The 25,497-nt window shown below is 42.5% G+C and overlaps 1 protein-coding gene and 1 long non-coding RNA gene across 2 annotated transcripts in view; both read left to right on the top strand.

Moving 5' to 3' along the window:
• LOC137437562 (metabotropic glutamate receptor 6) overlaps positions 1–25,497 on the top strand; it is a 676,955-nt gene that overhangs the window by 140,424 nt on the left and 511,034 nt on the right. The window lies entirely within an intron of this gene.
• Positions 22,795–24,072, top strand: LOC144888362 (uncharacterized). The gene is made up of 4 exons (XR_013620954.1): positions 22,795–22,945; positions 23,036–23,188; positions 23,465–23,588; positions 23,809–24,072. It is a non-coding gene; the product is annotated as an uncharacterized LOC144888362 (long non-coding RNA).

The following is a 25,497-nucleotide window of genomic DNA, read 5'->3' as shown; positions in this document are numbered from 1 at the left end:
GCGAGGGACAACATGTGTGCTTCGTTTTTGTCACAATGGAATCCTGCATTTTGTATGCAGGCCTTTGTATATCATAAAACCACAAACAAAGAGCATACATCAGGTGTTCCTGATGACATTGGGCATTCCTGATGGAGGAATAAGGCAAATGTAGCATTTTTAAATGTTATGAAAAGCTTTTGAAGAAAGAAGCAAATTAATTCAATTAGGACTAATGTGAGTTGAATTGAGAGGTATTGAGAAAGGAAGAGATAAATAATGAATAAAGGAAGGAAATAACGGGCGGAATGAGTGATTACTATTTTGGAGTGAATTTGTTTTCCAAGCAAAGTGGAAATATGAGGGACATGAAAGGAGAACATTTGAGATAAAGAAACTGGAATGAGGCATGCTGTGTCAGAGCAGTAGTGTGGCAGATCGGTGCAGGAATTGTGCCTTTGATGATACAAGCATGGCATTTGGCACACGGCCAGAGTATGTCCGAAGAAAGACGTTTGGCTCTCGGGCCATCGCAGATTTGTCCTTTTTTGAAAAAATGGCCGCCATTATTGTCACAGGACAAATCTGCGATGGCCCGATAGCCAAATATCTTCCTTAGGGCATACTCTAACTGTGTGTCAACTCTCGTGCTTGTATCATCAAAGGCACAATTCTCCCAAATATTTCACCTATCTGCCGTACTGCAGAGACATAATTGGCATGCTCACTAGCTGAGGCCTTGACGAGTAGGCCAGACTCACAGAGACATATTTGATAATGCACCACAACAAGGTATGATAAAACATGAAAAATTGGACGAAAACACAACCAACAACACAGTGATGATGAAACAATACCAAAAATACACGACGAATCTGGTCCGGAAAACTTTGTTTTGATGAACTGCACGGAGGCACTAATGTCCAATGCACTCAGACCCGGAACCAGAAATCAAAGTGGTATAGAAGGTTTCGATCTTTTGATTAATCTTTTATCTTTCCAGTGTGCAACTGTATTACATTTTTATGATTCACTTAAATAATAGCGTTCAAATATATCATTAAATCAAAGGGAGAAGCCAAAAATCGAAAAGAAATAACTTTATATCAACTATCTGATTTGTACCTGGTATAATCTGAGCTATAAGCTATAAGCTAACTCTCGAACCCTCACGTTATTCCTTTTTTAAATCGAGAAATGTGGATGTACTCCCCAATCGCACATTCCATGCATATTTCATAAATACTATAGATACCTTTTCTACGTCGTATGTCAAAAAACATTAGGGTGTTAGGCATGCTCTCTTGGTATATCTTTCGTATTTTGATTACCCCAAAGGTAGATGAGATACCATTGCCTAGTTTATAATTTTGTATTAAAAGATCTAGGCTCATGGAAGAACATGGTGGTTGAAGGTGAAGGGGCCACAAACTGACAATGGGAGAGTGGGGAAGAAAAAGTGGACACAACCAAACAGGTGGATGAACATGAAGAAAAACACATAAAATGTCATAGCCCCTGTGGTTTTCGTAATTTTGCTGTGCCGAGTTAAAGGCCATTAGTCGGCCATCTTTGGTCGGATTACAAAACAATATCTTCTGCATATGGATACTCTCATGTATTGTCCTTGTGCCAAGTTTGACTAAAATCGGTCCATGCATGTCGAGAAATGGTTGGGGACATGTTTAAGTAACAAAATGGCCGCCAGTCGGCCATTTGGATCTGATCTCAAAAAAAAATGGCGAGTATATGTAATCCATCATTCATTTTCTGTGTGCCAAGTTTGAACAAGATCGGTGAATGCATGTTCGAGAAATGGTTGAGGACGTGTTCAATATCGGTTTTTACAACTAAAATGGCCGCCAGTCTACCAGTCATCCATCTTTGATCAAATCACAAAATAAAATGAGATGCACGTGTATGCCGTCATGCCCTGGGCTTGTGCCAAGTTTGAACAAAACTGGACCATTCATGTTCAAGAAATGGTTGGGGTCATGTCTAAGTAACAAAATGGCCGCCAGTCGGCCATCTTGAATCTGATCTCGAAAGAAAATGAGGTGCTTAGTAAGCCTTCATTCATTATCTTTACGCCAGGTTTGAACAACATCGGTAAACGCATGTCTAAGAAATGGTTGAGGACATGTTCAACATTGGGTTTTTAACAACTAAAATGGCCGCCACTCGGCCACCTTTGATCGCATTGTAAAACAAAATGATGTGCATAATGTATACCATGATATTTTGTCTTTTTGCGAAGTATGAACAAGATCGGTCCATACATCTCCGAGATATGGTTGCAGATGCATCCACGCACACACGGACGATACCGAATCCATAAGCCCCTGCTTTGGAACAAACTCCAACGGAGGCTAATAATTGGATGAAATCAACAGGACATTGATCGAAGTATGCGAAACACCACAAGAAGCAAAGACAAACTGACGGTTTGTGTGTTCACCCTTCATTGGAGAAAAATAGAGAGGTGGGATCAGAATGAGGGTTGGTATACGGTGGGATTTGGTCAGCCATGCAGGGTCAAAAATAATAGGGAAAGAAACAGGAAGCGAAAGAAAGACGTTGGATAAAGAAACTAAAGCAATGTTAAAAGTAATAATAATAAAAAATTAACAATAGATTAAAAAATGAAAAGGAAAGATAAAAAAGGAGAGAGAGAATGTAGGAAAGGGAGAGGACCCGGAAATGAACAGACTCTTCAAGATGGTTCCACGAAGTGGGAGAAGAGAGCAATAAAAGAATGCAGGAGAGCAGTAATCCTGTATTTTGGAACATTAACGAGGAGTGGGTAATTGGCGGAATACGTGCATCCTGAAGAGGGTGGAAATGTGTGGAAAGCTGGAAAAGCACGAGCAACCCAGAAAAGAGAAAGCAAGTCACCAACCTGTTGCGAAAAAAGAGTAGCTAGCTTTGTGTTTCTGCTTCATTGTGAAAAATGGCAATGATTTTGAAAGCTTTTGTATTTTAAAGTTTCAGGAGAGACAGTGGGAAGCATGGCTCCTGCCCAATAATAAAGAGGACAAGGCCAAGGCTTCAGTGTACCAAGAACAAAGGCCTTACCGGCTGTGTGAAGTCTGGATGTACCAAGGAAGGACTTCAATAACAGATGAAACCAAGTCTGTGGTTGGCTTTGGAGCCCAGCTTTGAGGAATGTTCAGTCCAGGAGAGATTGCAGCTGATGGTGATGGTTGAACCTCTTCAATTTTTGGTAAAGGAAGGAGATGTATGGGTTTATAAGCTAAACTTTGGAAAAGAGGAAAATGTGGTTTTCAAGGGCATCAGATAGAGGTTGTTTATCTATACGATATGATAAACAAAACAGGGCCCAAAATGCTCCCTTGAGGCACATCAGTCTCAGTTACGAGAAGAGATACAGTTGATACCATTGAGGTCTACACAGTCAACATGAGTTGAGGAAGTCAGCAGTCAGGATTGAGGGTGGCCCTGGATGCCACAGGCAGAGATCTTGGCAAGTAAAGGATACTTTGCGCTTTCTTCCTGAACATTTATATTCCCAACAGGACCAGTTTTGCATCTCAAGCTTTTGTTGAAGCATGAAGTGAAGCTGCAATCTGCTGCACCGAGCCACCTTCACTAGCTAAGACTTTGATCTCGAAACACTTGTCATATATTTCCTTCTCAAGAGCCATAGTATTCACCACACTGCAATTACTTTTATAGTCCCACTGCATGTTGGAACGTCTGATTGCTTGCATGACGACCAATCGCAGTGCACTAAGGACACCGTGGGATCGTTAACGGACACCAACTCATTCTGGCAGACGGGACGCCCGTTTAACATCCAACCGAGGGTCGACACACACATTGATGAATCGCCCTGCCTGTGAAACACCACGCTGACAGTTAGTGTGTAGTTGTTTCTGCATTAGAACCCAGGCTAGAAAGCTTGGAGGAGAGTGAGAAAACCTCTATGCCAACACGTGACTGTACTATTGAGCATTTCATTTTTACACTTGAGATGTGATTCCGTCATGTGCTATTTGCACTTTATACCCAGTTTTGCCTTTGTTTCAATAATTATTTCCATTTTTTTTTCAACACAAGATAGAGGTTCGTGTAAGAGCTAACATTAATCACAAAAAGACAAACTGACACATAAAACATAAGATAAAGGGAGTGGGAGACAAGATGGGGAAAGAGAGGGAAGCACACAAGTACAACATTTGAGAGCAGGGACATCAGGAGATCTGTGGGAGGGAGAGGGCTTGGGGGGAGGAGGCATGGGAAGGGGGGGGGGGGGGAGGTGGGAGAAGTATAAAACACATGGCCAGTGCTAGGACTTCCAGGGAAGAAGTCAGAATTTCAAAAACGTGGATCTGGGTTGAATTAACGGGAGTAGAAAAGATCAAGGTTTTGGATTTGGATGGTTTTGGATTTTGGATAAGAGATGGTGGTGAACAGCTGTTTTAAAGACCTGGAGGGAAGAGTGGGATTGAATAGAGTGAGGGAGTTTGTTCCAGAGGCAGGAGAAAAGAGGAATGAAGGAGTGAAGGTGAGCAGAGAGTCTCGATTTTGACAGTTTAACCTTAAGAGGGTTGCAGGCAGATCTTGTGCGACCTGTAGGAATATTTGGGGGACAGAGCCCAGGCAGAGGTGGGGGAGCTAGGCCGGAGAGGAGTCGGTAGAAGACAGAAAGACCACCAACCTGCCGCGGTGAGTAAGTGAAAGGCCCTCGGAGTTAGCTTCATCGCGGGAGATTCCAATGATTCTGAAAACTTTTGTTTCAACAGCGTGAAGCCGAGATAGGTGTGAAGAAGGAGCACCGGCCCAGAGGGGAGAACAGTATTCCATTGAGCTGCGGATGAAAGCCTTGTATATGGTGAGGAGCTCAGGTGTGCCAAGGAAGGACTTCGCATGATGGAGGATGCCCAGTCGGCGACTGGCTTTGGAGGCCAGCTTGGAAATGTTTTTTTTTTTTTTTTTTTGTATACAAGATCGAGGCTCGTGAAAGAGCGAACATTAATGACACACAAAGACAAACCGACACATAAAACATATAACATCGGGAGCGGTAGACAAGATGGGGAGAGAGGGGGAAGGACACAAACACAACATTTGAGAGCAGGGACCGAGAGACATGGAGACATCGAGAGATCTGAGAGAGAGCGAGGGCTTTGGGGGAGGGGGGGCATGGGAAGGGGGCCGTGGGAAAGGTATAAAACATATGGACACTGCCAGGACTTCCAGGAAAGAAGTTGGAATTTCAAACAAGGTGGATCTGGGGTGAATTAGTGGGGGTAGAAAAGATCAAGGTTTTGGATGGGGGAAGATAAGAGATGGTGGTGAACAGCTGTTTTAAAGACCTGGAGGGAGGAGTGGGATTGAAGGGAGTGAGGGAGTTTGTTCCAGAGGCGGGAGAAAAGAGGAATGAAAGAGTGAACGTGAGCAGAGAGCCGAGATTTCGGCAGTTTAACCATCAGAGGGTTGCTGGCAGATCTTGTGCGACCTGTAGGAATATTTGGGGGACAGAGCACAGAGAGAGCTGGGGGTGCAAGGCCGGAGAGGAGTCGGTAGAAGACAGAAAGACCACCTACCTGCCTGCGGTGAGTGAGTGAAAGGCCCTCAGAGATAGCTTCATCGCGGGAGATTCCAATAATTCTGAAAGCTTTGGTTTCAACAGCGTGAAGCCGAGCTAGGTGTGAGGCAGGAGCACCGGCCCATAGGGGAGAACAGTATTCCATTGAGCTGCGGATTAAAGCCTTGTATGTGGTGAGGAGCTCAGGTGTGCCGAGGAAGGACTTCGCACGACGGAGGATGCCCAGTCGGCGACTGGCTTTGGAGGCCAGCTTGGAAATGTGGTTTTCCCAAGAAAGATCATGGCAGATAGTGAGACCCAAAATCTTGAGCGACAGAACTTCTTGGAGAGGATTGTTGAGAAAGTAGATGGGAGGGTTGTCCAGTCGATCTTTTCGGAGAGACATAGTAAGAGTGTGAGATTTGTCAGGATTGAAAGACATGTTCCACTTGTTTGACCAGTCTGTGATTTTGTCCAGGTCTTCAGAGAGTGAGGAGGCAGCAGACTGCCGATCTGAGGGAAGAGGAATGGAGCGGCAGAGAGTGGAGTCATCAGCAAAGAGATAGAGAGGATTTTCGAGAGAGTCAGAGAGATCATTGATGAAGACCAGAAAAAGCACGGGGCCCAGAACACTGCCTTGGGGAACTCCAGCCTGAACAGAAAGAGGAGATGAGAGAAACCCATTCAGGGCCACACGTTGACGATGACTAGAGAGGAAGTCCGCCAGCCATGCGTGGAGATTTCCATGGATACCAAAGGAGGAGAGTTTGGTGAGCAGAGCGGGGTGCCAGACCGTGTCGAAGGCACGTGATATGTCGAGGGAGACAGCTCTAATTTCCTGTTTGGCATTGAGGACCTCCATCCATTGTTGAGACAGCAGAAGCAGCATGTCCAGAGTAGAATGACCTGGTCTGAAACCAAATTGATGATCAGAGATCAAGCCATTGGAGAAGAGGAAAGATTTCATATCCGAAGCAATGATGGATTCCATGACTTTGCTGATAATTGGGAGAAGGCTGATTGGTCTGTAGTTGCTAGGATCTGTTTTTGCACCTTTTTTGTGCAAAGCGGTGATGTTGGCTGATTTCCAAGCAGATGGCAGTTGACCTTGAGCAAAAGAGAGGGTGAAGAGAACAGAGAGAGGGTGAGATAGAGCAGCAGAGCAGGATTTTAGGACCCGTGGGCTGATGCCGTCGGGAAAGATCATGGCAGATAGTGAGACCCAAAAGCTTTAGTGACAGAACTTCTTGAAAAGGATTGTTCAGAAAGTGGATGGGAGGGTTTTCCAGTCGGTCTTTTCGGAGAGACATCGTAAGAGTGTGAGACTTGCCAGGATTGAAAGACATGTTTCACTTGTTTAACCAGTCTGTGATTTTGTCCAGGTCTGCAGAGTGAGGAGGCTGGAGACTACCGATCTGAGGGATGAGGAATGGAGCAGAAGAGAGTGGAGTCATCAGCAAAGAGATAGAGAGGATTTTCCAGAGTCGGAGAGATCACTGATAAAGACCAGAAATAGCACAGGGCCCAGAATACTGCCTTGGGGAACTCCAGCCAGAACAGGAAGGGGAGATTAGAGAAATCCATTCAGGGCCACACGTTGCCTACGACCAGAGAGGAAGTCCGCAAGCCATGCATGGAGATTTCGATGGATACCATAGGAGGAGAGTTTGAAGAGCAGAACGGGGTGCCAGACCGTATCGAAGGCACGTGATATGTCGAGGGAGACAGCTCTAATTTCTTGTTTAGCATTGAGGGCCTCCATCCATTGTTGAGACAGCAGAAGCAGCATGTCCAGAGTAGAATGACCTGGTCTGAATCCAAATTGATGGTCCGAGATCAAGCCATTGGAGAAGAGGAAGGATTTTATGTCAGAAGCGATGATTAATTCCATGACCTCGCTGATTATTGGGAGCAAGCTGATTGGTCGGTAGTTGCAAGGATCTGTTTTTGCACATTTTTTGTGTAACGCGGTAATGTTGGCTGATTTCCAAGCTCATGGATTGCTGTAGATTGGGAAGTTAACAGATGGGTTAGAATTACAGACTGCCACAATGTTTTAGCAGCAATGCTAACTGCATGGCAAATTCATGTTGAAGCAAAAAGACAGGTGTGTACTGTGTATGGAGTCATTGTCACTATGTGGTAGGTACACCATGCAGACAACCGAGAGGGGGTTGTGGAGAGGAATGTATAGCCAGAGGTATTCCAGTGAACAGAGCTGTAATAGCATAGAACAGTGGAAATCAGGGGCTTCAATATCATTGGAATCTCTTGCGATGCAGCTGAGTCTATGGGCCGATCACTTTGCCATCGCTGACAGGTCTCTCTGTCTTCTTCTGCCTCCTTTCTGGTGTTGCACCCTCTGTCCTCTCTGTATTTTGCTCCCTGCCCCCCAGGTATCTACATGACACACGTGGTCCACAGCAACCCCCTTCTAGTGAGACTCCAAAAATCTAGAACCACGATTTCCCTTCACTCATTATTCCTCCTTTTCTTCCCAACTGTGCAATCAACTTCCACATCCTCTTCAATGTCATTCTTCCTACCAAGTATTCAAGACAGCTGTGAACCACCATCTCAAATCATCCTCCATCCAAAACTGTAATCTTATCTACACCTGTTAAACCAGTCCCATCCCTCCCCAAAAACCGTATTTTTTTTGCTTCTGTATCCATTTTGTCCACCCCCTGCATTCTCCCATACCCCTCATCGTTACTCACATCCATTGTACATCCGCCTCCATCTATTTTCTCCCTCCGCCCTGCTGTTGGCGTTTCCCCCTTCTTCTGCAGTTCCCTTTTGTTACGTCGCGTCCTGATCCTTTCTGTGTTCAATAGCTCTTCCGTGAGTCTTGACTATATGTATACAAAAAAGAGTTCATGACTTAAACAGTGACATCATCACTGGGGTAGAGTGGAGGAAAGTCGTGTTAAATGAACCAACAGTAGCAATCCTCCAAACCCCTTTCTCCACGCCCACTTCCTGATTCCCGTCTAACCATGCAAAGTATGCATTACATTTTTGTCTCCAGGATCCAACACCACACTGCCCACCCTAAAACTGCAGGATGAAAAAACCATAGCTGACTATGTGTAATTAGTGGTTGGGAGGGGGAGGGGGGAGTTGGGGTCCTCCCAGGGTCCTCATAAATTAAATGCTTGACCTGAGGTCCACCATCCCATGAAACTATTGCATAAAGAGCCAATTTATTGCTCAGTAATGAACACATTTAATCGTCGTGTCAATCAATATGTAGAGCAATATCAGTGGAGTGCGAACAGCTGAAGTGCCATAACGAGGATACATCTAATGATTCGGTTTTGGGAGACACATTTATGGCATCAACCTTGTATGTTCGGAGAAGGATTTGGGTCAGGGTAGTATTCTTCCAAAAATACCTTGTAGTCTTCTGGACTACAGGCAGCCCTGTACATACTTAAATGATCAACGGACTGCAGACACCACTGAGATATTACTGCAGTTCGTTGAGGCACAGCTGGATTCACTTCAAAATGAAATTCTTTGACTGTATATTATTATAGGGTCGGCATTTATAGGGGCATGTGGCTTCATGGAGTGATGAATGGCAGCGATTATGAGCAGTTGTGTTTGCATATCCATAAGCAGCGGTAGCCCTGCAGCCGGTGGTGTGACAGACACAGTATCAAAGGCAATTCTGTAGGGGTGTGCGGAGAAAAGATGTAGCTCATGGCGTGTTAGTAATTGCATAGATGTGCAATGTTCTAGGTGAGTTGTTTGGGGGCACATTTTAACCATTTATCGAAAAGCTCACAGTTGGCTCTCAGAATAAGTTTCTTCTTCTGCCTCCCACATTTGGCTTCTTATTTTTCTTCGTGAAAGAGTCACTTAGGATCTCTGCATGGTAATTTGGAAGCTTTCCACAGTGACATCACAGAGAGACAGATCTTTCTCTCTGCCATGGTGCTGCAGAGACATCAATCTATCTGTACAATGGTGCTACAGATACCTCAATCTATCTGTACCATGGTGCTACAAAGACCTCAATCTATCTGTACCATGGTGCTACAGAGACATCAATCGATCTGTACAATGGTGCTACAGATACCTCAATCTATCTGTACCATGGTGCTACAAAGACCTCAATCTATCTGTACCATGGTGCTACAGAGACCTCACTCTATCTGTACCATGGTGCTACAGAGACCTACCTCACTCTATCTGTGCCATGGTGCTACAGAGACCTCAATCTATCTGTACCATGGTGCTACAGAGACCTACCTCACTCTATCTGTGCCATGGTGCTACAGAGACCTCAATCTATCTGTACCATGGTGCTACAGAGACCTACCTCACTCTATCTGTGCCATGGTGCTACAGAGACCTCACTCTATCTGTACCATGGTGCTACAGAGACCTCAATCTATCTGTACCATGGTGCTACAGAGACCTCACTCTATCTGCACCATGGTGCTACAGAGACCTCAATCTATCTGTACCATGGTGCTACAGAGACCTTACTCTATCTGTGCCATGGTGCTACAGAGACCTCAATCTATCTGTACCATGGTGCTACAGAGACCTCACTCTATCTGTGCCATGGTGCTACAGAGACCTCAATCTATCTGTACCATGGTGCTATAGAGACCTACCTCACTCTATCTGTGCCATGGTGCTACAGAGACCTCACTCTATCTGTACCATGGTGCTACAGAGACCTCAATCTATCTGTACCATGGTGCTACAGAGACCTCACTCTATCTGTACCATGGTGCTACAGAGACCTCAATCTATCTGTACCATGGTGCTACAGAGACCTCACTCTATCTGCACCATGGTGCTACAGAGACCTCAATCTATCTGTACCATGGTGCTACAGAAACCTCAATCTATCTGTACCATGGTGCTACAGATACCTCATTCTATCTGTACCATGGTGCTACAGAGACCTCAATCTATCTGTATCATGGTGCTACAGAGACCTCACTCTATCTGTACCATGGTGCTACAGAGACCTCATTCTATCTGTACCATGGTGCTACAGAGACCTCATTCTATCTGTACCATGGTGCTACAGAGACCTCAATCTATCTGTACCATGGTGCTACAGATACCTCATTCTATCTGTACCATGGTGCTACAGAGACCTCATTCTATCTGTACCATGGTGCTACAGAGACCTCATTCTATCTGTACCATGGTGCTACAGAGACCTCAATCTATCTGTACCATGGTGCTACAGAGACCTAAATCTATCTCCACCATGGTGCTACAGAGACCTCAATCTATCTCTACCAACAGACCATGGTGTTATAGAAACTCGAATATCTCTCTGCCAACAAAATGTCTTGGCTCATGATTCAATCGGCCATATATTTATTAAGCACTGGGAATAGGAGAGAGAGGGGCGTCGTATGCGTGGATGACAAAAGCAAGAAAAGATAGCATGATTTGAGAGAGAAAAGAATGTCGTGGAGTGAGCGGAATGGTGAGAGTATGGAAAAGAGGCTGGAAGGTGATATGATAAAGCGGAGAGAGAGAGTGGTGGAGGGGCAGGTGTGAAGGGGAGAGACATAAACTGGGAGAGCCATGGAGGATCAAACAAGGAATGGAGGGAGGTGGTTTGGAGAGGATAAATCCCTCCATATTTTATACATATAATATGTAGATGGTCTGAAAGTGTTGTCTGCATAACCATTCAGTCTAGTTCTTGTGTACAGTGTAAATTGTTTTTTTGGGGCTGTGAAACAAACATCGAGTTAAGCGTGTTTATTTTAAATACAAATACATCAGATGTATATGACTTTGTCGATGATTTTACAAATAGGATTGAAATGTACATTTCAAATCCACAGTAAACACTGGCCCAGGAAAGTCGTAAGATGATATATTGGTGGTTTCAATGGCTTAGCCTGGATTGCGCTACATATTGGATTTGTTTAAAAATTCGAGTTGCTGTTAATCTCTTTGATCAGTCTTATGAGAAGGAATAACTAGATATCTCCGATAGCCCAAGGGTAAGCCTCCCCAAGCACCCGCTATCCATTGCTGTTCATGTTTTTTTTCGGACTGCCATGTGACCTTGACCTTCAACATTTATGTGTAGAGTGTAAATTAAGAAAATGTGTCCCCATCATCTTACTATAATTCCCCAAATGTCTGTCCGTTCCCAGGTACCACAAAAACGGCTGAACCGATCGCAACGAAATTTTGGGTGGGTAATCCTGGGACCCCCTGGAGTAAAATATGCTATAGTGTTTTTCCAATTTTTTTTCCCAATTTTCCAATTTCCAATTTTTTCAATTTTCAAATTTTCCAGTTTTTTCAAACACAATGGAATAATATTTACAGATATGAACAGTGGTGTGGCTTTTATTGAAATTCCACAAATACTGTTTAGATTTTGATGATTTGCGTGTGATATTTAACGGATGTTTATATAAATCGTTTAAAATAAAAAAAGCCTTCAATTTCTGATATTTTGCCTTTTCATTTGGGCTTCCCAATTGAAGCCCCGCCCGTAGTTGCTAGTCCATAAAACTCAACATCATGAAAATTGGAAGTACAATTATTCAAGTTATGATGAAAAATGCTTGTTGTTAATTAGATTACAATCCAAAAAAGTAGGTCAAGGGCACTATGGTTCAGTCAAAGTAGTGGGTTGACCCACCACTAATTGCAACAAAAATTTTTTCACTGCAGTGCATTTCACAAATATACCCTAAACACCATACTAAAAGTATACCAAAATATATTTGGTGGAAAGGTGTCAAATTTGCCTAATATGCAAATTAGCTGCCACCATTAGGGAAAAAATCAATTTTCCACAGGAATTTTGTATCTAAGAATCCAATCATGAGAAATTAAGTGTCCAAACCCATGTTTTCAGAGTTACTGAATATGATTAACACATTTCCCGGATTAATTACCAGTTCCTGGATGTCACTCGTCATCTAGCTCCAGTCTTGATGAGTTAGCACAATTCAAACCTTTACACTCTCCACACATCCATGAGCAGTCAAGGCCATGCTTCTTGCATGTACATTTAGTGGTGCTGCACCCCGCTTTGCAGTTACATCTGAAGATCTCAGTAAGTTTCGGTGGTGCTGGTAGCAGATCAGTTTGCACTGGGAGTAACTGACCCTCGCTGATCTTCCATCCCCATTCGTCTGGTTTCAATTGTTCAACATTTCCTTTCCACTCCTGAATTTGGAAGTACACTCTCAGACTGTGATACCTTTTAGCCGCAGATGTTGGTGGCAAGTTCTGGGCCTCAACATATTTGGTACTTTTTGCAACCTTCTCACAGAAACGCTTGTATCGTAGGGCATCAATACTTTCATCTTGACTTCCATTGTACATGCATACAAGGGCCTTCTCCCCTGCTGCAACTAAATAATCCTTTGGTGCATCTCCTTCCTGGGTGAACAGGTCGGCATGTTTCATGAATTGGATGTTGTTTTGGATGTGCTTCAGGGCAACAGCTTTGCCAGTGCCATATGCACTGGATGTTGTGTCACAGCCAAGCAGGGCGTGTACAAATAGCATTCTGTCACAGACATTCATTCCCAAGGTCGTCTTGGTCTTTTTGATGTTCCATACTCGACGTTTCTTTGCATTAAGTTTTGGTTCAGGCTTGGAAAAATATGTCCCTCCCTTGCACGTCGGCATGGTAGCAAAGAAGAATGAGTAGGTCTGTGTCGTCACCAACAAGACCTGTATCTATTGTCTTTGCAGATTCTACTACAGTCTCGACAATCAGCACATCAGCATCCCCCTTGGCATGAATTGTCAGACATCCCGCCTTCTCTAGGGAGTCACTTAGGATGTAAATGAAGCGTTGTTTGTTGATTGTGTTTGCTAGGAACTCATTCTTCTTCAGCTTCAGGACTGTTTCACCAGTGAAAGTAACATTTGGTCCGATGCAGCTTCATATCCATCTCCAATGTGTGGCATCCTTCATCGTGGGACCGTTCTCGTAATCGTCGAAGACGATTGTTGCCTTCCCATACCAGCTTATCACATAAGTAATATACAGTGCATTCAGAAAGTATTCAGACCCCTTCACTTTTTTCACGTTTTGTTATGTTGCAGCCTTATGCTGAAATCGTTTAAATTCATGTTTTCCCTCATCAATCTACACTCAATACCCCATAATGACAAAGAGAAAACAGGATTTTAGAAAGTTTTGCAAATTTATTAAAAAGAAAAAAACTGAAATATCACGTTGACATAAGTATTCATACCCTTTGCTATGACAAGTGAAATTTAGCTGAGGTGCCTCCCATTTCTCTTGATCATCTTTGAGATGTTTCTACACCTTGATTGGAGTCCACGTGTGGTAAATTCAATTGATTGGACATGATTTGGAAAGGCACACACCTGTCTATGTAAGGTCTCACAGCTGACAATGCATATCAGAGCAAAAACCAAGCCATGAGGTCGAAGGAACTGCCTGCAGAGCTCAGAGACAGGATTGTGTCGAGGCACAGATCTGGGGAAGACTACAAAAAAAAAATTCTGCTGCATTGAAGGTTCCCAAGAGCACAGTGGCCTCCATAATTCTTAAATGGAAAAAGTTTGGAACAACCAGGACTCTTCCTAGGGCTGGCCGCCCGGCCAAACTGAGCAATCTGGGGAGAAGGGCCTTGGTAAGAGAGGTGAACAAGAACCCGATGTTCACTCTGGCTGAGCTCCAGAGATCTTGTGTGGAGATGGGAGAAACTTCCAGAAGGACAACCATCACTGCAACACTCCACCGATCTGGGCTTTATGGCAGGGTGGCCAGACAGACATCTTGCACTGAGTCTCCATCAATGACAACAGCTGTCTTTGACGCAAGTGTGACTGCTTGTTTTTTTGCGTTGGAATGAATAGTCGTACACACTCTTCCCAACCATGGAATCTAGTATAGTTTGCCCCACAGATCTGGCGTTATCAACATTCACTGTGTCATGTGCAGTAACGCCACTCACAATACTACGTAGAGATGGTTCACTGCTGAAAGGGTTCCATTCCTTGACGGCTCTGAGCAGTTCCTATGTGTCTTTCATATCACGTTGTTGTCTTGATTTGGAATTGTCCTTGTGCTGTTCACTGGTATCATAGGTCACACCTGTGAGCTCCTGCATGGCACAATTCACTTCAGCACAGGCTGGCATTGCCAGTAACCATATCAATCTATGTATCTCGGTCATTCCTCTGCCTCCAGTTAAGCCACCACTGGTCTTCATGCTCCTCATGAGCGCTTGTTCTATCACGAGGTAGGTTGATAGGCCAGCCCAATAACGTCCACTTCTTCTGACGACATGAAGTCCATCCATGAAACTCCTAGACACTTCTGGGTGATTCTTGTCAAGTTGTTTCATCATTTGAAGGTACAAGTATGCAGACCTGGCGTACAGATTGTGCCCTGTTGCTGCAAAGTACGGAAGCATATCATGTACGGCCTGAAGGTGCAGCATCCAATTACCCATACACTCAGCTTTTATGAATTTCCGTAAGATCTCTACCATATCCATATATTGCAGCCAGAGGCGTAGTGTTCGTAGATCATTTATAGAGTTATTTTCTTCCTTCAGTTTCTCAGAGATGTGCCTGGAAGCTTCTGAGGAGGACACCTCATCAGCAACACTCGGATCTACCATTGAACGATCAAATAGTTCACCAGCTTCAAACAAATCTTTGTTTAGTTCTTGAGCATTCTCCTCCTCCTCCTGGATGACGTCATCTTCCACATCCTGTTCCATCTGTTCATGTATCATGTGTGACTCCACAGAAGGACTCTCTGCTGTTCCCTCCAGGTTGTCCATATCGGAATATATTGGCAGGGGGAGGTTGTATGCATTCGCTACCAGCATCGTATTGAGGGCAGCATCCACCAAGAGGTGTCCTCGTACAGCTTTTGAGATTGCTTTATGTATACACTAACCCTGAAAAGTTGAGCCTCCTGGCCACCACTAAACTCATGTTATAGTAGAACATGCTCTTATCAATCAATGTTCATCCATCACACCACAAACCCCTTAGATACGGTACTCTGCAACAGAATTGAAAACATGCACATAGAGAGAGCAGTTTCATATCATGTTTCATATGTTTTTTCATATAATAGCAGTTTCATATGAGGATAGCTAATTTGAATTTTTGCATAATTGTATGCATATAATTAATCCAGAAATGTGCTAATCATATCCAATGACCATGAAAAGATTGGTCTAGACTCTTCATTTACCATGATTGGATGCTTGAATCCAAATTTATTGCAGGAAATCGATTTTTTTATATAATGGTGGCATCTAATTTGCATACTTCATTGAATTATAAGCAGATAATTGATCCAGAAATGAACTTTTCATAATCAACCCTGAAAACATGGGTCGAAACACTTCATTTACTATGAATGGATGCTTAGATACAAAGTTACAGTGGAAATTCTGTATCTTTTCAATGGCGGAAGCTAATTTGCATGTTATGCAAATTTTATGCCTTTCCACCAAATATATTTTGGTATACTTTTAGTATGGTGCTAAAGGGACATTCCCTGAAATGCATAGCAGTGAGAAAAATTCTGTTGCAATTAGTGGTGGGTTGAGCCATAAAATTTGTTAGATTGACTGGTCCATAATCAAATATCAGATGCGCAACTGGAATGATGATGCAAAAACATCTTCAAAAGCCACGTGGTCTTTGGGTTTCCGCATTGGCCAAATTGAGCAATGACAAAAAAAACACTTAATTTTTTCAGACAGCCATTTGACCTTGACCTTTAACAGGTGTTGTTCAGATAGCCTGGTGTTGGCTTGGCGGTTAGGGTGTCGGCTTGGGATCCTAGGATCCTGGGTACGAATCCCGGTCGATCACTGAATTAACACCAGGGGGGTAGACTCAGCCTGTCATCCTTCCGAGGTGGGCAAATTGAGTACCAGTTCACTGGTAATTCCCTGTGTGTTGCAAGAGGCGACTAACAGGGTTGGTGGCAGGAAGGGCATCCGGCCATAAAACATTGCTCCAAAAAGGGGACCAAGGTGCCCGAAAAAGGCCAACCACTGCTCTGCAGGGAAAAATGGCCTCTAAAGGTGGTTCTTTAACATAGAGAGGTGTGATGTAAATTAAATGTAAATGCGGCTTGAATTTGGCTATCTAGAGGGCAATTTTGTTCTGATTGGACAAACCTTAGTCGACTTACGATAAAATAATGTAAGATTTATATAACTAGCAGATTACCCGCCCTACGGGCGACCCTACGGTGATCATGTTCCAAGTGTGCAACACATTTTTCTGCCATCTCTTGTTGAGAATATTTTCGGCTGACACAACTGCTTTTACTTGGATTTTTTGCTGATTTCCTTTGGTAATATTGCTGGCTCTCTGTTCCACTTAGGTGGCCTTGTTTTTGAGGCATTTCAATTTTCCAGAAATTATTATGAGAAAAACTACGAAGTATTTTGGGTCATCGGGGTCATTTGGTTCCTCTGGGTCTTTTCAGTATCGTGGGTCTTTATGGGTCTTCATGTTTTTTGGGATATTTGGGGTATTTAAAAAATATATATTTTGGGTCTTTGGGGGTCTTTAAGTGTCTTCAGAGTATTTGCGTCTTCAGGGTCTTTTGGTTCCTCTTGGTCTTTTGCGTCTTCGGGGCGTTTTGAGTATTTAAGGGTCTTCAGGATATTTTGGGTCTTTGGGGTTTTTTCAATATTTTGGGTCTTTGGTGTCTTTTGGGTCTTTAGGGTCATTTCGGTGTTCAGGGTCTTTTGGGTCTTCAGCGTTTTTTGGGGTCTTTGGGATCTTTATGGGTCTTCGTGTTTTTAGGGGTCTTCGGGATGTTTTCAATATGTTAGGCCTTTGGGGTCTTTAAGGGTCTTCAGAGTCTTTTGGATCTTCAGGGTCTGTTTGTTCCTCTTGGTATTTTGGTCATTTCGGTCTTTGGGGTCTTTTGCGTCTTCGGGGCGTTTTGGGTATTTAAGGGTCTTCGGGATATTTTGGGTCTTTTCAATATTTTGGGTCTTTTTGGTGTTTGGGGTCTTTTTGGTGTTTGGGGTCTTTTCGGTGTTTGGGGTTTTTTGGGGGTCTTTGGGATCTTTATGGGTCTTCGTGTTTTTAGGGGTCTTCGAGATGTTTTCAATATTTAGGCCTTTGGGGTCTTCAAAGTCTTTTGGATCTTCAGGGTCTGCTTGTTCCTCTCGGTATTTTGGTCTTTTGCGTCTTCGGGGTCTTTTAGGGCTTCGAAGACCGGGGCGTTTTGGGTCTTTAAGGGTCTTCAGGATCTTTTGGGTCTTTTCAATATTTTGGGTATTTAGGGTTTTTTTGGGTCTTCAGGATATTTTGGGTCTTTTCAATATTTTGGGTATTTAGGGTCTTCGAGGTCTTTTCGGTGTTCGGATCTTTTTAGTCTTCAGGGTCTTTTTGGTCTTCGGGGTCCTTTGGGTCCTCAGGGTCTTTTGGGTCCTTTGGGTCTTCTCAATATTTTGGGTCCTCAGGGGCGATGGGGGTGGGAGGGTCTTTTGGGTCCTCTGGGTACTTTAGGTTAAGTATTTCAGGTTACAATTGTGGGTGGCGTCGTCAGCTGTCCAACTGATGGTTGAAGAGTGGACATACATACATACATACATACATACATACATACATACAAACATACAAACACTTGCTCCATTATATACAGATTAGGTCATGACCTTCAAAATTAGGTGAAGGTCAAAAAGTTGCGTCTACCTCACATACTTTGTATTCCGATTATATTGATGCAAAATTTAATTCCAAAAGTCCCAGCTGGCTCCGAAATACAGCTCGGATATTGGCAGAAAAAAAGAAAGAAACTAGAACAATGCGACTGTGTTGCCAATATGCCTCCGCAAAGTCCCACAACAGGTAGATGCCCTCGTTCACTGTCCTAGAAATAAACAAGATTGATTTAAATCCCTACAGCTGTTTTCAAGTATCACATTTTCACCAGCCATGATAGGTTTCACATCAATCGGTGAAGCAGTTGCAGAGAAGGGATTTTTTTAAATATTGGCTTTCAAGCTAATATGGCTGCCATAACACATGACATATGACCTTAAACTAGAGTAAAAAAAATGTACACTCTGCAGCTGTATGGGTAGTGGAACACGTTTGTGAAGGTTCGTGTTGATCAGATATGTTTTTTTTTTGGTTTGTTTTTTGTATACAAGATCGAGGCTTGTGTAAGAGCCAGCACATTAAACACACTATAGCACATAAAACACAAAAAACATAAAGGGACACATAAAACAACAAGAAAGATCAATCAGAGAATGCAGACCCTTGCCAGGATGTGTTTTCAGTGGTTTTTAAGGCTTTTGTGTTAAAAACAAATATGGCGGCCGAACCACGGGACCGATGATTTATTTTCATCATTTATTTTTACTAGGGCATGCCCGTACTATATATATATCTAAAATTATATCCCCCCCCCCCTCTATTTACATGAAATGGTTTGGTCCATTCGCAAAGCCAAAGCGAACGGCTTGCGAGTACGGTGACAATCCCCCCCTCTATTTACATGAAATGGTTTGGTCCAAAGCGAACGGCTTGCGAGTACGGTGACAATCCCCCCCCTCTATTTACATGAAATGGTTTGGTCCAAAGCGAACGGCTTGCAAGTACGGTGACAATCCCCCCCCCCCCCCCCCTCTATTTACATGAAATGGTTTGGTCCAAAGCGAACGGCTTGCGGTGTTTGGTAAAGAAATCGCCATAGCGTGCACAAATGCGCAGGAAAGCGAAAGAATCGCAAATTAGTTTTAATTAGTTTTAAAACATAGTTTAACGCCAACATAGCGGCAACATAGTTTGCCAACGTGAAATAAATGAATACGCTCTCAAATGTGCCGTCCAAGGCAGAGTCTGTTCGCCACGTTCGGCACACGTGATAGCTCGCTGCTCTCTGATTGGTTGAATCGTTTTTTGGACATAGCTCGGTAACTACTTCTCCGATTAATATGAAACCTTGAAAAGGCACATCCTCGGGTCCCCAGCAATATACCTGGCAAGTTTAAAGTATATCGGACCCGTGGTTGTCGAGAAACAGCGGTCACAGACATACAGACATACAGAGATTACTGGAATTATAGATAGATTTTCATCATCACCATCATCATTTATTTTTTTCTCCACAAATTTATCTCTAGATGACGCTCAATAAATTTCATCTTGATCGGATGAAGTTTTGTACTTGTCGAATTATGACGTCATAATGGAGGCACCTATGACATCATCATTAACATGTTTTATTCCCCATGGAGAGTTATTTACAATGAGCCATGTCTCAATTTTTTCTATGCAGTGCTTTCGGAGATATAGCGGTGCAATTTCTTTCGTTTTTTCCAAGATGGCGCCCATACCACGTGACCTATGACGTCATACTTATAATTAACAAATTCTACAGGTGGAGTTGCACCTATGGTGGATATTTCCTGTCAATCGGACCAACGGTTGCCGAGAAAATCATATTTATTCTGGGCGGACAAACAAAGACAAGCAAACAAACAAACAGACCCAAATGGAATACCCTCTCTTACCCAAAATAGTAATAAAGGGAAGGGGAGACAAGATGGGGGGAGAGAAGGAAAGCACACAAGCACAACAGTAGAGAACAGGGACATCGGGAGATCTGTGGAAGGGTGGGGGCTGGGGGAAGGGCGGGTAGGTAAGGGGTACACGGCATAAAACAAATTGACACAACTAGGAATTTCAGGAATTGAAGTCGGAGATTGAAAGAGGTGGATTTGGGGTGCATTAACAGGGGTAGAGAAGATCAAGGTTTTGGATGGGGGTGATCAGCTGTTTTAAAGACCTGGAGGGAGGAGTGGGATTGAAGAGAGTGTGGGAGTAGTTCCAGATGCGGGGAAAAAAAGAGTGAAGGTGAACAGAGAGTCTTAATTTTGGCAGTTTTACAAGGAGAGGGTTGCTGGCAGATCTTGTGCGTCTTGGAGGCCAGGGAGGAGTCGGTAGAAGACAGAAAGCCCACCAACCTGCCTGCGGTGAGAGAGAGAAAGGCCCTCAGAATCAGCTTCATTGCGGGAGATACCAATAATTCTGAAAGCTTTGGTTTAAACAGCGTGAAGCCGAGCTAGGTGTGAGGCAGGAGCACCAGCCCAGAGGGGAGAGCAGTATTCCATCAAGTTGTGGATGAAAGCCTTGTACGTGGTGAGGAGCTCAGGTGTGCCAAGGAAGGACTTCGCACGACAGAGGATGCCCAGTCGGCGACTGGCTTTGGAGGCCAGCTTGGAAATGTGGTTTCCCAGGAAAGATCATGGCAGATAGTGAGACCCAAAAGCGTGAGTGACAGAGCTTCTTCAAGAGGATTGTTGAGAACGTAGATCGGAGGGTTTTCCAGATGGTCTTTTCGGAAAGATATAGTGACAGTGTGATATTTGTCAGGATTGAGATTGGTTCGTTTTTCTATCCAAGATGGCTGGCAAACCACGTGACCTACGACATCATCATTTTCAATCTAAATGCAGCAATGGTGCTAGATTATATTTGTAAAATTTAGCATCTTAGGGTAAGCGGTTTCAGAGATATAATTATTTAATATTTTCCTTCAATCCAATATGGCTGCCACCCCATGTGACCAATGATGTTTTCTTGATAATCTTTTAATCGCCATGCCTAGTCAATGACACGTAAAGTTTTGAGTCAATCGATTAGGTGGTTTGGGAGAAGATGCTTTCTTAAAGTTTTACGTTAAATCCAATATGGCTGCCAAACCATGTGACCTATGATGTCATCTTATTATAATAGAGCAAACGTATATGGTTAGTTATGTCGTTATGTATGTTTGTTTATATGTGACAAAAAGTCTTCTTCTTCTTCAAATTAAATTAACACCCTCTTAATTAACCCTCTTAATTACGTTTAGACTGCTGAGACCCCTCAGACCTTTGACGACCCTTTAATTCCCCCAAGATCCCTGAAGACCCAAAACACCCCAAAAGACCCTAAATACCCTTAAAGGCCCAAAGGATCCAAAAGACCCTGAAGACCCAAATGGCACCGAAATGGTCAAAGATGCCTATCCCTCTGAAACGATGTGTGGTGAGGCGACGACGAGTGAATTCAATATTTCAATACAAATGGGTCATAGATCATGTGCATGCAATTTCAGATTTTTGGATGGACGGACGGAGGCATAAAAAAACCGAAATGGTGGTTTAGTACGCCTCGGTAGTCTAAGAAACTCGGAGCTACCATTAAGAACTGGGGGCACTAATTGGAGAAACAAATCCGACAACAGCTATTTAAGCCTTCCCCTATCCCACCGTGGGAGGCTTACTTGACAAGGAAATTTATCGCAGGAGGTCATTTGGCCCATCATGCCTGCGTGACACCAACAGCTTATGGAAGGATACTTGCACGATTTAAATAAACAGGCGACAGAACAAATCACTCAAAAGACGTTTTGAACACGTATGGACATCGACATGAAAGCGCAGAACCTACACGCAATCTTTAGCCAGGCTGCACCACATTATATACTCTTTCTGGGACATTTTGTCCTGGAAAATGTGAGTAGTGTAATAATGTTGCTTCTGGGACACCTCCGTTTAACATGGGAAATCCCTATCTAATGTCATTTACCCCCTTGTCTTTTTCAAAAATCATAAACACCTCTATTTCTCCCACCCTCATCTTTATGAACCTTTTGTCTGTAGTACCTATCCTTAATGTTGTTCATTAGACCACTCAAACACTACAAATATTTGTTTTCTCTTATAGACCTATCATCCTTCTTCTACATATCATCTGGCAGATTAATCTTTGACCCATTCACTTCCATATTGACCCTAAAGACCTCTATTTCTCTCACCCTGTTCTTTACGAACCTTCTAACCTTTTGACATGTTATCCTTATTCATTAGACCACTTAAACACCTGTGATCCTTCTGACCTCATGGACCTTTTAACCTTTTACTCTTAATATCATCTGGTGAATATAACCCACTCAAACAACGACCCTACAAATATTTGTTTATGCGTGGGAAATAATTTAATTCTCCTACAACTCTCCTCACCGTCTCATCCAACTCACCGGTATTTAAATTAATTCTCTTATTTGTTTTGTGAACTTTTTTACCAGTTGCCTTTTCAATTATACTTATTTGATATTTTTTACATTCATTTTGTTTTCCATTTATATACCACTCGAACCTTTTCTAATTAATAGCTCACTGTTAAGAAATGACGTTGTTTCACTTGGATAACTTCCAAGGAATTCTCTTTGTCTTGTTTCCTGTTTTTCACAAACACACGCCCTCAGTTTCCAAAAGCTGACAAGCACTTCAGTTCCCCGAAATACATTTTGTTCATTATAAAAAGAGAGGTCTCCGAATGGGACATTTAAACATTGTGAACGAAGATGAGCTTGTCTTATTCCAGTCTTTCCTCTGATGAAGAATACTCGCCAGGACATTGGTAAGTTCATTTGGTATTAAACACTGTTAATGAGAGCTTTGTATGTGATTAATTATACAACTAATAATTTATTTTTCCTATTCATTGCAGCAATTCAAATATTGTAAATATCCTGGCAGAATTTCAAGTTGTTTCTCAAGAGTTCCACAACGAACTGAATACGGGTTTGAATAACCTACCTCCGAGATGGTGGGCTCAGAATGAATTCAATGTTTCACCGTTCTTAGAAAATTCACGTGAAAGGTATGATAGAAAATAAAAAACGAGAGGTGTGTGCATGTGTGTGTGCATGTGTGTGTGTGTATGTGTATGTGTGTGCATGTGTGTCTGTGATTAAAATAGAGAGATCGAATTGTGAGGAACAGAAATGAAAAAATGAGATTGTGTGTGTGTGTGTGTGTGTGTGTATGTGTGTGTGTGTGTATGTGTGTGTGTATGTGTGTGTGTATGTGTGTGTGTGTGTGTGATGTTTTGTCAAGCTTACTTCAGCATAGTAATTTCTCCTTATTTTGTTTGCAGCCTCGAAGACCAAAGCTTGGAGTGGGACGATTTTGGACTCCATAGGAATGGTTATTTCCTACCAACCTGTGAACCTCTACATTTTCAACTCAACGATCTTGACGCTAAGCTGGATTTTTTCGAGGTAAGCATGTGTGTACGTGTGTGTGGTTCACCGTTTATAATAGGTACACCATATCCCTGCGCATCGTAAGAGGTGATTCAGGGTTGGTGTCAGGAAGGGCATCCGACCCTATATTAATAATAATAATAATAATACATTTATTTTGTATAGCGCTTTTCAAGACGCTTTGACATGGAACATAAATATGAAATAAATATCTCTCCCCTCTTGTCTTTAATAGAAAGAGATTCAAAACCTGAAGACATCTGCTGAACCAACCTTTGACTTGTGCTGGGAAGAAATTGATGACTTATGCTGGGGAGAAGTTGAATGTATACCTCAAGAAAAATGTTTTAATAATATAAAGATTTTAATGTTTTCAATATTTATATATATTTGTTTTGTTTACAATTATTTAATTATTAATTACAAAAAGAGAATAAAGGAGGGAACGGGGAGGTGCACCCCTGCCAAAGACCCTTCACCCCCCTCATCCCACCCCTCCCCTCCCCTTGTGTGTGTGGGGAAGGTGGGGGTGGGATGAGGGGGGTGAAGGGTCAAGGGTGGGGGTGCACGGAGGGTGGGGGATGATGGGTGTGGTCTGTGTGGGCGGGGTCTGTGTGGGCGGGGTCTGTGTGGGCGTGGTCTGTGTGGGTGTGGCTTATGATTTTAATTTATTTAAATTTTTTTTTATTACCACTAATTAAATTAGCTAATCTGGGTGGGGTGAATAGAAATGTTGTTTAATGAATTATTAGCTTTGTTTTTTGTAATTCTTGCGAGTAAAATGAACCCAAGATTTCTTCTCGATTTATATCATTTAATTTGTAGGTCCAAGGGACTGTATCCATTACATCAACGATTATAAATAATTCATTAGTCCATTTTTGTGTATAACCTTTCTCAAAATGGCTTTTCCATTTGTATATCCTTACAATATCACCAACTTTGAACTTGGGCTTTCTCAAATTAATCTCCTTTTCATATTCTAATTTTGTAAATGTTTCTGATGGTTTTGATTTTGTTGATGAATGAACTGTATTGTTGTAATCATCTACAATATCCTGAATTAAATACACCCATTTTTGAGAACCGAGTTGTGTGAATTTTTTATATAATTTCTCTTTCAAAGTACGATTAAAACGCTCAATAACAACTGCCTTTCCTTCATTAAAGGTGCTGTATAATTTAATACCCTTCCCCTTAAGAAATTTCATGAATATTTTGTTATAGAACTCTGTTCCCTCATCAGTCCATAACTTCTTTGGTTTCCTTTTATCCCGATCAAATATTAGCTTAAAGGCTAACATTAAAGTATCACCCCTTTTATTTTTTAAAGGGGCAACCCAGGCAAATCTACTCCTCAAATCAATAACGGTTAAAGCATACCTGTATCCCCTGTCATTATTCAATTCAATTAAATCAGCGGACCATATGTGGTCAGTGTATTTAGAATAAACCTTCCTTCTTTTAAACTTTGTGATTATAGGTTTGTGTAATTCTTCAGCCAAAAGCTCCTCAGTCTTGATGGCATCATTAGAGCCTAATAGTTTTTTGAGGAATAACCAAGACCAAGTTTCAATTTAGCATTTATCAAATTTCTCACAATAAACCTATCAACTTTCTCTCTCAACGTTGGATTTTGTATCAAAGACAAATTATACAACATTTCGCTGTCGGCTTTATGTTTTTCAGTCAACGTAGTGGTTTTCCCATAAGCAATATCATGCTTCATACACACTTCGTCAACCCTATTTGTAGGTTTAGACCAAGGTTTAGGATTGTCAGCCTCATCTAATCTTTTATCCAAGTTTGTTCCTGGACCACAGAAAGAATACCCTGGAAGGTGTAATTCCCCTGGAATTCCAGTTGTTGTAAATTTACTTCCTGACAGAAACTTTTGTATGTCTCCTCCTCTTTTAGGAGAGAT

Source organism: Myxine glutinosa, chromosome 12 (genome assembly GCF_964187855.1).
Source record: "Myxine glutinosa chromosome 12, kmMyxGlut1.1, whole genome shotgun sequence".
Taxonomy (NCBI): Eukaryota; Metazoa; Chordata; class Myxini; order Myxiniformes; family Myxinidae; genus Myxine; species Myxine glutinosa.
Note: the sequence above shows the minus strand (reverse complement) of the source record. Positions and strands in the feature narration are given on the sequence as shown.